Source organism: Schistocerca americana, chromosome 3, assembly GCF_021461395.2.
Source record: "Schistocerca americana isolate TAMUIC-IGC-003095 chromosome 3, iqSchAmer2.1, whole genome shotgun sequence".
Lineage (NCBI taxonomy): Eukaryota > Metazoa > Arthropoda > Insecta > Orthoptera > Acrididae > Schistocerca > Schistocerca americana.
The window spans coordinates 114,356,480-114,371,244 of record NC_060121.1 but is presented as its reverse complement, the minus strand read 5'-3'; positions in this window follow the sequence as shown (position 1 = coordinate 114,371,244).

Below are 14,765 nucleotides of genomic sequence, written 5' to 3'. Positions count from 1 at the left end.
ATTAATCTAATCGCCGGTGAAATACCGGTACCGTTAAATCACGCATAATGACGATTACGTCTTTCGACGCCGGCGGTGCGCCTAAATGCGCAGTACCCGCCGGAGTAGAGGCGGCATGAAATTAACGTCGCATTTTCTCAGGCCGTTACTGAAAGCGAGTTTCGAAAGCCGAGGTAGATATCTTTATTCGATAGCGCACGTATTTCACAGATTTTAGTACTTGACTTCAAAAGTTCGCTCTCGCTTACTAGGAGTTTAAATCTCTCTTTTGTGTAATACTATCGCAAACCGGCAACCTGAACGTACGTCAGTCAGAACGGCGTATTTGAGAATTTATGAAACGTGAACATATCCATGTTAAATTCATACTGAAAATAAGTAAGCTACGTATCTTACAATGGCAGCGGTTAATTAACAACCTACGTGATATTTGAAAAATCAGTTCGGCTGACAATAATATCCTCAGAAAATCACATTTTGATTTCAGAAGCGTTGTTATTCTGCGAATGCCATTTACATGTTTACAAACCAAATTTTACAAACATTAAATAACAATGAAACTTCTTGGCAGATTAAAACTGTGTGCCGGACCGAGACTCGAACTCGGGACCTTTCTAATTTAATAACAAAATAGAGCCGGTTGGTATTTTCTGCGACCTTTCTAAGGTATTTGAGTGTGTGAATCACAATATTCTGCTAAAAAACTGAGGTTTTATTAGACTGACGTTCTAGCCAAGCAATGGGTAAATGTCATATCTAACCAAAAGAGTGCAGTAAACTGGCTGTAAACTGATTCGTCCCATATCATTTCGATAAAAGAACCATTGAAATAAACTATTGAACATATAATTAAGTAACTAACTGAAAGTCGTACTTAATTATTCAACCAGTATAGTCAGGGAGATTATTCTGACTGGAGAGGAACTGAGTTCCCCAAGGCTCGGTTTTAGGTCCTCTGTAGTTCCTCATATATGTAAACCAACAGAAAGGCAGAATTAGTTCTTCTTGAGAATGACTAGTGTTGTAATCAACCCAAGTATACGTACAACAAGAGAAGAAATCTTCAACGATGTTCTGAAAGGTATTAGTGAATGGTTTTCTGAGAATTTCTCGTGCTCAGTTTTAAAAAGACACAGTGAATTCAGACCTGCACTTCTAGAGGTGCTATCACTGATAACTGTAACAAATGGTTTTGAAGTAATAAATATAATGGAAAATTTAAAATTATTTGGTGTCCATACTGATGAGAATTTAAACTGAAAAAAAAAAAATTTCCGAACACCTAAAACAACTTAGTTCATCAACATTAGCACTTACAATCATTGCTAATTTTGCGGAGAGGTAAATCAGCAAGTTTTATTCAGTGTATCATATGTAATAATGCTTTGGGGTAACCTATATTTACGAAAGAAAGTCTTCATTGCTCAAGAACATGTGCAAGAATAGCATGTGGTCCTTACCAGCGATCATCTAAGAGACATCTGTTTCAGGAGTTAGTTATTTTGACTACTACTCCACAGAATATTTACTCCCTCATAACGTTTGCTGTAAATAATACATTACAATTCCTTTCGAGTACATAATTACAATACCAGAAGGAAAAATACAGTTATTAGCCACTTTAAGATTGTCTTTAACACAAAAAGGGTTGCACGATGCTGCAACCGAAGTTTTTTGATCACTAAACCAGTGATACAATATGCTGACAGACAGCAAAGTAAAATTTGAAAACAAACTGAAAAATTTTCTAATTGAGAACCCCTACTATTCCTTAGAAAAATTTCTGTTTTTGTAATGGGGGAGGGGGGCATAGGCATTAAGAACTCATATATGTATGTCTTTAAAAATCTCTTGTAAGAGTCTGCATTTAGCCATATTTACAAAACAATACTTGTGATGTGAACATAAAATGACTCGTTCCACATCATTACTATTTATCGTGCAAATGACCCATAGAACATGAAACTATCAAACTAGCTAACCGACTAACTAACTATCCATTACGTGTCCTCTGTTTTGCTGCCTTTGTTAGGTTCATAGCTTACTTCCTTTTGTGTGAACGCCATTTTTCCCACCTAACATCCATTGATGGGTGTAATGCCGAAAGCTCTTATCTTTGCAAATTAATTAACATGTTACCAACGTCGTGGATTCTCCAGTTTATTTAGATACAAAGGTCACCGGTCTGCAAAAGTAAATGAGACCTCACTTCAAGTTTGGTTCCTGCTAAAAACAAGGATAACTCGAAATGACAATTTTTTTGTCCACGGGAGACATTTTGGTGATAGTGTTCGAGTTCTATTGTTACTTGTTTTTTCCCTTTAATTCCATCACTGATATTTTTTCATAATATTTTAAACAGTAATGTAAAATTTTTCGGAATGTATGCAGAATTCGCTGCCAGATGTAGAAATTCTGTTATTAACGAAGTAATCAATTGTGAGGGATGACTACTACTTCCAATTCTAATATTTCAAATGTTGTCTGAAGAATTTATAGCCGGAAAAGACTGGTAATCTGTGAGTATATGCATAACTTGAATTCATGAAACAGTACAGACTTACCTGGATCTTGAAAATATGGTTGTGTTCCGAATACTATTTTTATAGCCGGTGTAATCAAATCTTTTAGGAAATTGCTTGTGGCCAACATTTCTGTTCAGAAACTGAAACATCAACATAAATGTAATATTTCGAGGTGATGTAACATTCATGTAAGAAGCAGCAAACATCCCTATCTATCTTTGATGAACACAAGAACTCACTAGCTGCAAAGTGTCCTATGTCTACGTGGAAAAATAAATACTTATTTCACCGATGCTTTCAGTTGATGACTTCATCATACAATGATTGATAATTATTAGTTTTGGCGTGTAACGTACAGAATAATGTAATAATGATCACGTCTCTAACTTTTTCGTCAGCCGTTCACCTACAGACTGATTTCACACTGCGGGTAAATTTTTCTGTCTCTACGTCACCATTCTTTCGACAGGCTTCAAGCCCTCCTGCCTTCTTCCCTATCTTGTGTGCCCATCATTCACGTCAGTCTGTTCTTTCTTCTCCTTTTTCTCTCTCCTTTTCCTTCTAGTGACAGCTTGTGATCATTACTGTATGACATAGTTACGAAAAACATTGACTAGCTGCTCAGCTATTGATATACTTCTGTAGCATTTCATTTCAAATGCTTCAAGTATATTTACTAATTGTACCATGGATCACGTTTCTATCTCTTAGAGATTTACAATTTCAGGGAAGTTTTCCTCAATGCATAATCGACATTTGACATTAGGAGTGGTTATTTACTGTAGAAACATATTTAAAATAAAATGTAAATGCTGCGCGAACGGGACGGCATTGCAGTTAAGAAATAGGACTCCTTTCTGAATGTGGAAAGTTTAACCAGTCGCATATGAATTTCCCATAAATACTGTAACGTATTTTAAATTAATACCGAAAGATTTTTAGCAGCGTGGTGAAAGCTGATGCCGTTCCCAATCTTTCTTCATCCAAATTAAATCGTTTGTACGGAGCTGTAAGCTGTCAGTTTCGGTTTTTATTTAATATTAAAAATCCTTCTGGAGAACACATCCCACAAACCATTGCTGTTTTGTTACCACATTCTTCTTAGCCTCATTTCATATTTGTACAGTCCTAGACTCTATACAAAGCAATTTGTTGCTCAGTTACTGCCGTGTATTTGACACAAATTGATGTCTTCTACTGAATAAGATTTCTTTGGCGTGTCAATTCGTTCATTACATCTACCTTGTTTCATCCGTCTTTTTAGTCTCACTCGTAAAAACAGTTTTAGTTTTACTTCTTTCACAACAAGACCTCAAAAACTAATGTTCCGTTGTTTATTATTCTCGTTTCTGCATATGTAGAGAGAGAAAGAGAGAGTGAGAATGACAGAGAGAGAGAGAGAGAGAGAGAGGAGGGGGGGGGGGGGGACGAGAGAAGGGTGGGAGAGAAAAAGGGGGACAGAGAATTATGGTTACCCAATTTTCGCGATTCTAAACAGACGTAGATAACAGATAGGTTGAAGAAATAACTAGACTATACATATGAGCCCACTTCTTGGCTTCTTAGGCTACGGTCGCGTACAGATCGCGCACATCTCTATGTCTGCGAAATTTTTCAGGCACCAGGAGTGCGATCTCAGTGACATTTTACCAAACAAGATCACTCCCCCTATTCTCTAAAAGGGATACGCTAAAGGAGCCTTGCCGAAGACTGCGATGACTGGTAATCAGGACAAAAAAAGCAGTCGGGCGTACCCTGGGAAACGTCCAAGAATGGCGACTAATCTCTTCACACCAGAAACATCCACAGCTGAGTGCTTTTCAGGGCCACAATTATCGATTATGTCTATTAAGCAAAACTGCCGTCAGAACTATACAGCAGAGTGTGCCATGTATGTGTATACATGAGACACATAGAAGTTGTGACATGCACTGATCGAAAATAGATGGACTGCGTCTCGCCACTAAAAGCCCACATGATAAATATAGAAGCTCTATTTTTGTTCACTCATATACCCATGTTGTATCCGCAGCAGTAACGGAGGAAAACAACATTGATACCCCCATTCTATAAATAGCTATTTACACCATTTCATCCCTTTATAAACTACCTGATGGTGAATTCACTGCCAAAAAACCATCATCCAATTTCCAAAACAAACACATGCAGATTGTGATAGGCGATTTCAACAGCCACGTTACTGTTTGGGGCTATGGTCATGAAGATGAGAACCGGTCATCCGTACGACAATAGCCAGACACGAGTCACTTAATTCTTGACCTTTTAACGGTGGCAGGTGGAGGTGAATTCACAATCCTGAAATCATATCTGGCAGCAGCAATATCAGCCAACAATGTGTAAAACCGGTAACCCAATACTTGTCTCACAACTAGATCAATATTGTACCAATTATTTTCTGCTATAAGGCCTCAGAAAATAACAATTCGGACGAGTTTTAATTTTCAGGATGCAGACTGGCTAAAATTTGCAGAACTGTTGGGCGCTGCGGTACCTTCTATAGAACCAGTTCCCGGATGCCGTGAAACCTCCATAGCGGCTGTAAAGAGATGTTCTAGAATGTGTACCCCCTGCGGCTACCGAACAATTTATATCCTTGGGATTACACCATGCCAAGCCAACCTACTCGCAAAATACAGCAACGGTATTTGAAGAAAATCCTTTCAGCAAAGCGACCGTGGTAGCAGGAGCCAACTTCATCTGCTCTATGAGAGAAGTAAAAAGGGATGGGTGGATAAAAATTGTAGAAACTTAGACTTGAAAAGAGACGAAGATTTCTGAGGCACCTAAACAATGGACAGACGAAGACCACTGCTCATTATAATAACACTGACAACGAAGTAGCACATCAGTTATTGCTGAACGGGAAGGCAAACCACAAACCACAAAAACCGAAACTGCAAAGAGAAGTGTAGTGACCTGACAGCATCATTCAGCATGGAAGAAGTAGAGAATGCCATCAAACAGACAAAAATTGATTGTATACGAATCGAGCACATTAAACATTTTGGCTTAGCAACAAAGAAAGGGCACCAAGTGTGTGATCAGAAGTTCAATCCCAAACACATAGCGGAAGAACAGACTGAACGCTTTGCTGAAACCTGGCACAGAAAGAAATAATGCAAAGAATTTTAGACCAGTCGCATTACTACATCACTTTTACAAATTGCTGGGAAGATTGATTTTAGATCGTCATCACCTGTATCAGATCTCTTACTTATAACTGAGTAATATGTATTTCGTCCTGGGAAAAGCTGTACCGGAAACTTGCTATATCTCAAACAGTTTACAGAAGATGGATTCGAAACTCGTGACAGTATTGGTATTCGTCGACTTATGAGCAGCGTTTGACAGTGTCACTCATCAGCTGCTACTAGTCAAGGTCTACAGACTGACAAAGGTTTTTAGCATAACTATGCTCATCGGCGCTCTTTTGCAGAATCGCCCAGGTTGTTCGTCGATTCCCAAGAACAGCGTGACCGCTGGAGACTGCAGAAAACCGGCCTTTTGCACAGAAGTGTGCTGGCTCCAGTTCTGTTCAATATACGAGGGCTATCCACAAAGTACATTACGTTTTGGAATTAAAAATAAATAAAGTATTGGAATTTTTTTTTATTATGTACGGATGAAAGCCACACTTAAATACTACTTTTCTACATAGTTGCCATTTAAATTAAGGCACTTATCGTAGCGATGGACGAGCTTGGAAATTCCTTCGTCGTAAAATTCGGCCGCCTGCGCCTTCAACCACGTGGTTACCTCTTCTTGAAGCTGTGCGTCGTCATCAAAACGCTGCATAGCGAACCGCTTCTTCATTGCTGGGAATAAGTGGAAGTCGCTCGATGCCAGGTCGGGACTGTACGGCGGATGAGGAAACAACTCCCACTTAAAAGATTCGAGAACTTCACGAGTGGCATTTGCCGTGTGGGCCCGGGCGTTGTCGTGAATCAGCAAGATCTTTGAGCCCAACTTTCCCCTGCGCTTGTTTTGTACTGCTCTTCTGAGGTTGTGCAGAGTTTGGCAATACCTTTGAGAGTTTATTGTAGTGCCTCTTTCCAGGAAATCCACAAAAATCACACCTTTTCTGTCCCAAAAGACAGTGATTACGTGGTTGAAGGCGCAGACGGCCGAATTTTACGACGAAGGAATTTCCAAGCTTGTCCATCGCTACGCTAAGTGCCTTAATTTAAATGGCAACTATGTAGAAAAGTAGTATTTAAGTGTGGCTTTCATCTGTATATAATAAAAAAATTCCAATACTTTATTTATTTTTAATTCCAAAACGTAATGTACTTTGTGGATAGCCCTCGTATAAACGAATGACGAACCCATAGCACCCACTAGCGGGAACTCCTCATATGCCGATGACCTTGCTCTAGCCACACAGAATAGCAATTTGGAATCAGTGGAGAACACCGTCACGAATATCCTTAAGCAACTTGGCAGATACTACAACACAAATCATCTTAACCCATATCCCTCAAAGACACAAGTGTGTCCTTTTCATTTGAGAAACAAGGAAGTTAGTAACAAATTAACATTGTGAGATCTCATAATATCTAGGGGAGACATTCGATAGATTTCTTATTTTCAAGAAGCACTGCGTAACATGCAAGCCAAAAGTGTCAAAAGTTTCCATCAGGAAGTTTCCCGAATCACAATGGGGCGAAGGGGGGAAGGGCGTGGCGGCGGGCATGACAAACAGTTGACATAAGACTCCCAATGACACCTACGGGATTGTAAATGGTTTCTCGAAATCCACTTCAGTCGAATGGTTTTAACACTTCGCAGGAATATCATCAATGCCTGTTGGAAGAGAGATAGCTGTGAATGAGGAAAGGAAGACAGTGGAGAAGGAGAGAACCCGTCCTCGGTATAGGCACGAACTGTAACGACTGAAGTCAAGGAGTAGATTCCTTAGAGTATCAACAATACTCAGAACCACTGCTCAAAAATATAGACGGAAACCATGGAGTGCTATGATCTAAATTCCCTCTGGCGCAGAAAGAGTCATTGAAACTTTACATCCTGGCTACGATGAGGAGTAGAGGACCTGGAAGACCCTGAATAGACTTAGATTTGCGCTTGGCAGATCGATGGTTAATATGTCAAGCTAGGACTGCACTGATCAAGGTGATATTCAGTGTAACTGTGGAGAAGACCATACAGTCCATCATACGCTTCAATGCCGACTGTGTCTAACCTTCTGCACCGAACAAGAACTTCATCAAGAAACAGAAAATGCATTGGAAGTGGCCAAGTATCGGGAAAAAGTAATATAGTCATAACATCGTATAATACCTATGCAAAAAAAATTCTCTAAAACGGAATTCAGAGATCATTGCTAATTCTATCTTACTCAGTAAAACAGCTTGCTTAGTCATCAACGTTTCTCGAAATGTACTGCTTCACATCTCGTATCAGTACCTGCTCTCTATGTGTTAAACGCTGTAAAATTTAAATTCTTATCCTGTATAAAAACGAAACATGCTGATAAATGCTTCCTACCAAACTGATACACGCTAAATGCGGAGGAAAATCAAAAACTGATGGCACAGCATCTGGTTATATTTTGCTTTCAACATCACAGGCCTCAGTGTCAAAACATTCTGACATAAAGTGTTTGCTGCATATCTAGGCGTGGTCATCAGCTTTAAAATTCTTATTTCTCAAGGTAAGTGTCTAAACATTATTTCATATTAAGTCGGTAGGGAAACTGAAAGCAGTACTGAAATTACGTAAACAAGGGTTACGAAGTTCGTAACCTGCGCAGGAAAAGAAGAAAGATCATACATTAAATATTTCATAAATTTCATAGTGTAACGAGTATAAGGGCAGATATTTCTATTGGTGACTGGGGACCGTATACTGAACAACATTACATCATTAATTGCGTCATTTGCAGACTAATAATTATAGCTACTACAAATCGCTTGTTGTACCAAGAGCAAGCCACTAACGTTGATTTTCCCCTGGCAAGCAGGTAGGATGATGAAGTGTGGACGCATGGACGCAAAACCGTTAGTCTCGACTGACAAGTGTAGTCCGCTTAGTGGTGCAGTTACGACCATGCAGAAAACATCAAATCGTAATGTTTTTGAGATGTTTATGGAAAGACTGTTCAAAGCAGAGAAGGAATATCCAACATACTGACGTGTGTAAATATTAGGTTGCCACAAATAAAAATATCTGCTGTTGTACTCGTTACGCTCTGTATATTTTTGAGACGGATATATACTGGCAGTTGTTATTTAATTAATAAGAATTACAGAGAAATAAATACTATCGAACAGAATACAATCGCATCTGCTCGATGCTCGTTTGTTTTGAAAGAACGTTGTCTTTGTAACGAACAATTACTTCTTATCAAACATTTTTCTTTGCAGCCAAACCCCCACAAGACTTCACCAATGTAATGAAAAACACATTTTCCGTCAGATAAGTAACGTTCATTCCATTAACGTCTTGTCAATGGAATCCACCCCTCATACGAGAGAGATTTTGTTTTCTACGTAATAACGTCCTACGCAGTCTATATCAATTACTTGGTAAAAAACACATACCATGTAACCGCCAAAGCTCTCCTTTGAGATATCAGTCAACTAACTTAGAGAGCCTATACACAGAGACTCTCAGAGACATCTAGCGAGGGGACTGTGAACTCTTGAGTAAGCGTGGAAGCAGCAATTGATTTTCCTTGCGTAAGTCTCAAGCCGCCAATAAGCAAAAACAAACTCTTGCGTTGTGTTAAATGCATATCACACATTTGATAGTTATCGTTGTGTGTTCCTAAGATTCTCTCTTCTATTTGTGGAATTCTATTTGATTTTGTTTCATGCGAATTTGGAGAACTTTTTCATTTGCTGGCACTGCAACATCAATGTTAAAATCATTTAGTATTTTCTTTACATTTGTGTTTTATGTGTTTATTTCCACCCTGAGAAGCTAAATAAAGTCTGAGTGCGCATTTATCCGTACACGAGTATATATGCAGTTTAAGAATTAAAAACCCCACTCTCGTACGTAATATTTCAAAGTCTACATAAGTCCAGGACAATGCTTTTTTTTTCCTTTTGATTGTATTTGTAGGTGATTTCGTATGGTATTAGAACATTCAGTTGCACTTCAAAGAATTTATTGTAACACTTTATGGAAAAATACGTACAGTTTTTCTTTATAGTTTTTTAAATATACCAATTGTAGTTCAGTTTATGCATTAATTTACGTATTAGATGCAGCACAATATTGTTGAACAAGAACGTACAAAAAATGTTTCGTAGTGTCTCGAAGCAACTTCCCTGGTTTCCGGCTTCGGTGCTATGTAGATGTTTATCAAGAAATTGGGATTGAGTCACGGACAGAATTATTTTTAAAACTCACCATCGTTACATAAAGTCCTTCATCCTCAAAACACTTCCGCAGCTCAAATCTTACAATTGAAGTAGTTCATAAGGTTAATTCAAATGAACATTGTTAGCCCATACAGTTAATTCAGTTGAGTACTGTTAGCCCATACCAAAACGTTAATACAACTAAAGTACATAAAGCGCTCATCGGTGTTTATGGCGTTGTGCATCAAAGACCCATCAAGCTGTCAGCAACCTCGCTAAAGTTAACAAACGTGGGGGATGATATTTCTCAGCCTCGTCGAAATCGATAAAGATGAAGTGTGGGTCAAGGAAGCACCTACGGTGTCTTTATCATCTAGCCAGGACGAATGCCTCAAGCAATTTAGGAACACCACTGAAACCCAAAGTGAGGATCGTTCAAGGCCGTTTTGCACAGGCGTCATTATTACTGGAAAATAGTTCTCGGCACGAATAGAAACATGCAACAAATTGGTCCATTCAAAGCAGGGAAAATTGTCGTCATTAGCGATAAAGGATTGTTGAAACCTTTGAGTTTTAGGAGATGATGTTATCGTTTGGGAGAAGATCCCTCAATAGCCACTGCTCAGTTTGTCGGTGGAAGACACACTTCGAACATAAACAGTGCGTCACAAACAGCGCATGCAAACAAAGGTAGCCAAACTATTTTAAAATTGTTTAGTTGTGGCAGTGGAGTACCCAACAAAATATTGCTCTGTCAAACGTGGTATAATCTGCAATGCTCACAGACGAGACCACTTTAGACGGTGACAGTATTTTCAGCAGCCGCAGTAGGCGTGTCTGGGATGGTGCAAATCCATACGCAAGCCTCTCTCACAGCACCAGCATCAGTGTCAACATTTTGGCTGGAATTGACTGCACAAGCTCGACACAAAATATAAGCAGTTTACAAAATATGCGCCTGACACATTCTGCTTATTCAAGGCCTTGGGCTGCTGGTTTCTTATTTCGAAACACTTCTTTTCTGTGGTGATGGGTGACATGTATGGAAACTGCGACCAATCGCTTTGTAGTTCTTCTTTGTTTTTTACTTCTATTTTTTAATCATCAAGATTTTGAGCCTCTACAGGCTCATCACCGTATGACATGCACTTACGGGCATTTTATGTACGAGTATTTCGTACCAGCTGCAGCTGGTTGCGAGATCCTGGAGACGCCACGCAGTCCCTGAAGACGTAAGTATGGCACATCTGTGAAATGAAAGAGAAAAAAACGAAAGAAAACTGAACTTGCAAAGGAAGCAGCCCAGCTCGAATGACTAAAGCGGAATAAAATGATTTTAAAGTTCAGAGATTTGTCTGTTATACCGGCTGTTAAGGTAGTTCATCTGTAACACTCTCTATTTATCTTAGTGATTATAAGAATTCCAAGGCTACAAAAGCAAAAGTTCCTAAAGATAAAATACCGACTATCAGACACTTGTACTCTTTTACTCCATACTAAGTTTATACCAAACGTCACGGTAATTTTAATGTTTTATAAATTGATAAATTGTAGATCATCCTACGCAATCGGTATTTCATCATACGTCTTCACTCTGCGATGTATAATCAGCTTTCTGGATGTAGATACAGAGCTATGATGCCATATGCGTCGTGAACGTCTGATGTTGAAGTTGATATTCCTGTTGCATCACTTCATTACGTGAACACTGTGGCTTTTGATAATGGAATACTGCTTTGCGAAAATGCCAGAAACGATGCAGCATATCAACACACGCCTTCTCAACCGTCCCGTATCGCTGTGTTTTAACCAATATACCGCAACTCCACACCTTCAAATTTGAAATTTGAAAGTTGTGGTAAGGTCTTACGGGACCAAACTGCTGAGGTCATCGGTCCCTAAGCCTACACACTACGTAATCTAACTTAAACTTACGACAACACACACACACACACACACACACACACACACCCATGACCGAGGGAGGACTCGAACCTCCGACATGGGGAGCCGCACGGACCGTGACAAGGCGGCCAAGACCTCGCGGCTACCCCGCGCCGCTCCACGCCTGCATTTAGAACGACGAATAAGCGACACCTATTATTTGAAGGCAATTTATAGTTTCTTGTCGAATAAGACTGTCGTGAGCCAGCTGATCGTTACTGTCTGTTACCCAGCATTGTTACTTACCTCAGAAACTTGTGGTTCTTTTATCCTTAGCTATAGTAACCTGAACCTATCTATTGCACACACAGGCAGAGTTTTACAGACAAACAGCTTGGTTGGTGATAAAACCGACGAATCTTCGTTCTTTAAAATAATTTTTATTCGGTTTTAGTCATTCGAGATGGGTAACTCCATTTTTAGTTGCACTTGGTTTTAAAAAATCGTATATAAAGTAACTGTATACGTGCTGATGAAATCTGTAGTGGCTCGATAGGTTCATGAGCGGATAAGAAAAACATAGTAAAGCGACTGCTCGTAGTTTCCATACAAATCATTCGCTATTTGATCACAGTCGCAGAGTCGACAGTTTCCACTTAGGCCCTTACATTCTTCTCCTTCGTTAAGCAAAAAGCTTCTGCTTTAAAAATAATTCGGAAGTCTTTGTGCTGAGAATGATACCATACAGATGATTACGGAAGTGAATTCACATGATGTGGCAGGCTGGGGGAAAAATACGCAAAAGTATGTTTAACCATCTTAAGGGCAACATTGTAAATTTGTAAACTGTCACCAATGGTAGCACATCGTGTGAATCCGGTGCCCTGTTCCAGTGTATGGCACTTTTGTGTGCGCAAATGCTTGGAAATGGCTATTTGAGTCGAAAGTAGTTGGACATCTAAAGGGAGATTTTAGTAAATATACAGTGAAAGTGGGAAAATGTCGGCGGCTTCATTCAACGAGTTTATTATTGTGGTGCGCTCTAAGAAGGTGACGTACATAGTTGCAAAGTTCAGAATCTGTATATCTATATTATTTTGAAATTAAATGCCTGGACCACCTTGTGTCCACGTGGGATATGCGACGAAATCTGACTGTGGAGGGACGTAGCGCGTTATCTTGAATGGAAGGTCATCGACACGTCGAAGGGAAGGGCGTGGGAACCTTTGCTGTTCATCTTTTACGTTAATGGTCCTGGATGCAATATTAATTGTAAGAGACTTTCGCAGGAGGTGTAGTTCGCTACAGTGAGATATGGTAGTGTCTGAAAGAAATTGCACAGACATTCAGTCCGATCTTGATAAGATTTCAGATAGATAGAAAGACTGTTAACTTGCTTAAAATGTTCAGAAATTTAAAAATGCGCACTTCAGAAAACCAAGGAAACGTAGTATCCTGTGATGACAATATCAATGAGTCACAATTGCAATTAGGCAATTCGATGTAACAATTTGTAGACATATGAATTTGAATAATCACTTGGGCTCAGTCACGTTCATTGGCAGAATATTGGGAAAATTCGTTGGGTGTACAAAGGAGATTGCTTAAGAATCACATCTGCGACACATCCAACAACATTGCCAAGTGGGACCTATTCCAAATAGGGCTAGGAGGGAATGTTGAACGTATACGAAAAAGATCACCATGAAATGGTCGCAGGTCTCTTTGAGCTCCGGCTGCATAGTGGTTTTCGGAGTGTGTGTGTGGACGTACACAGAAAACGAGGTATCTCCCACGGTTGCCGTGAGCAGTCTGGCAGACAGGTTGGCGACCCGCGCATACCGGACGCAGTGGCGCGGGAGGGGCGGAAGCCGCCAGGCCAACAATGGTGCCCCGTGGCGTCGCCTCCACTTGTGCCGTCCGTGGCGGCTGTATTGGCGCCGCATCGGCGAGTCGGCGCACGCCACCCCGCGGGCTCGCGTATTCCGCGCGCACGCCGCCCCCGCCGCCCCCGTCGCGGACGGCGGCCCCACCCCGTCCCCCGGACGGGCGGCCAATGGCGGGCCGCGCCCGGCGCCGACCAATGGGCGAGCGGCGACCGCCGCCGACGCATCGACCGGCCGGCGCGCCCGCGGGCGAAGCCAGCGCCTCTGCGCTCGCTCGGCGACGCTGCTCCATCCCCGTAATTGGGCGCCTTTGATCTTACTGGAGAGGACGCGTTATTTGGTCGCTATCCAGTCTGAAATTCCGGACATAGGAGCGCTAACGTACAGGGAGATAAAAATGTTGCCTGCAGCTTGTACATAAAACGAACTGCAGTTCAGAGCGCTGATAAGCTCGCCGTTGAGCGCCCGTAAGCGCCCCCCCCCCCCCCTCTCATCCCCCCAGTTCAGAGCAGATAAGTGAATGAGACGGGGCTGCAGTTTGAAAGGGTTTCCCGGAGACCGTTACCAGTCACGAATTTTTGTTGACTTACTTATACTACTTGATAAAACAACCCATCTCGAGGTACAGGTCTCAAATTCAGGCTACGATGGCAATACAGGGAGAAATTAATAAATGTACTCGTAGATACAAAACTACAGTCCTGGTACGAGCTGTGGCCATCCTGCGGAGAAAGAGAGGGGTAACGTAATATGACACAATATTTACTTCGTTTGTTAGCGTGCTGTTCACACAAAAAAATTTAAATAATTACTATGTTTGAAACTTCCTGGCAGATTAAAACTGTGTATTGGACCGAGATTCGAACACGTCTCGAGTTCGAATCTCGGTCCAGCACACAGTTTTAATCTGCCAGGAAGTTTCATATCAGCGCACAATCCGCTGCAGAGTGAAAATTTCATCCTGGATTACTCGGTTTGTTCAAATGAAATAGATGTTTTCCTGAATTGTGTTCAGTGACCTTCACTGACAAGGCTTTTTGGGACTTGTCACTGTTTATAGAGCATATACTTACGCCGCCACAAACAAGTCTGCTCTGCTGTACAAACAAGCCTGTTTCTAT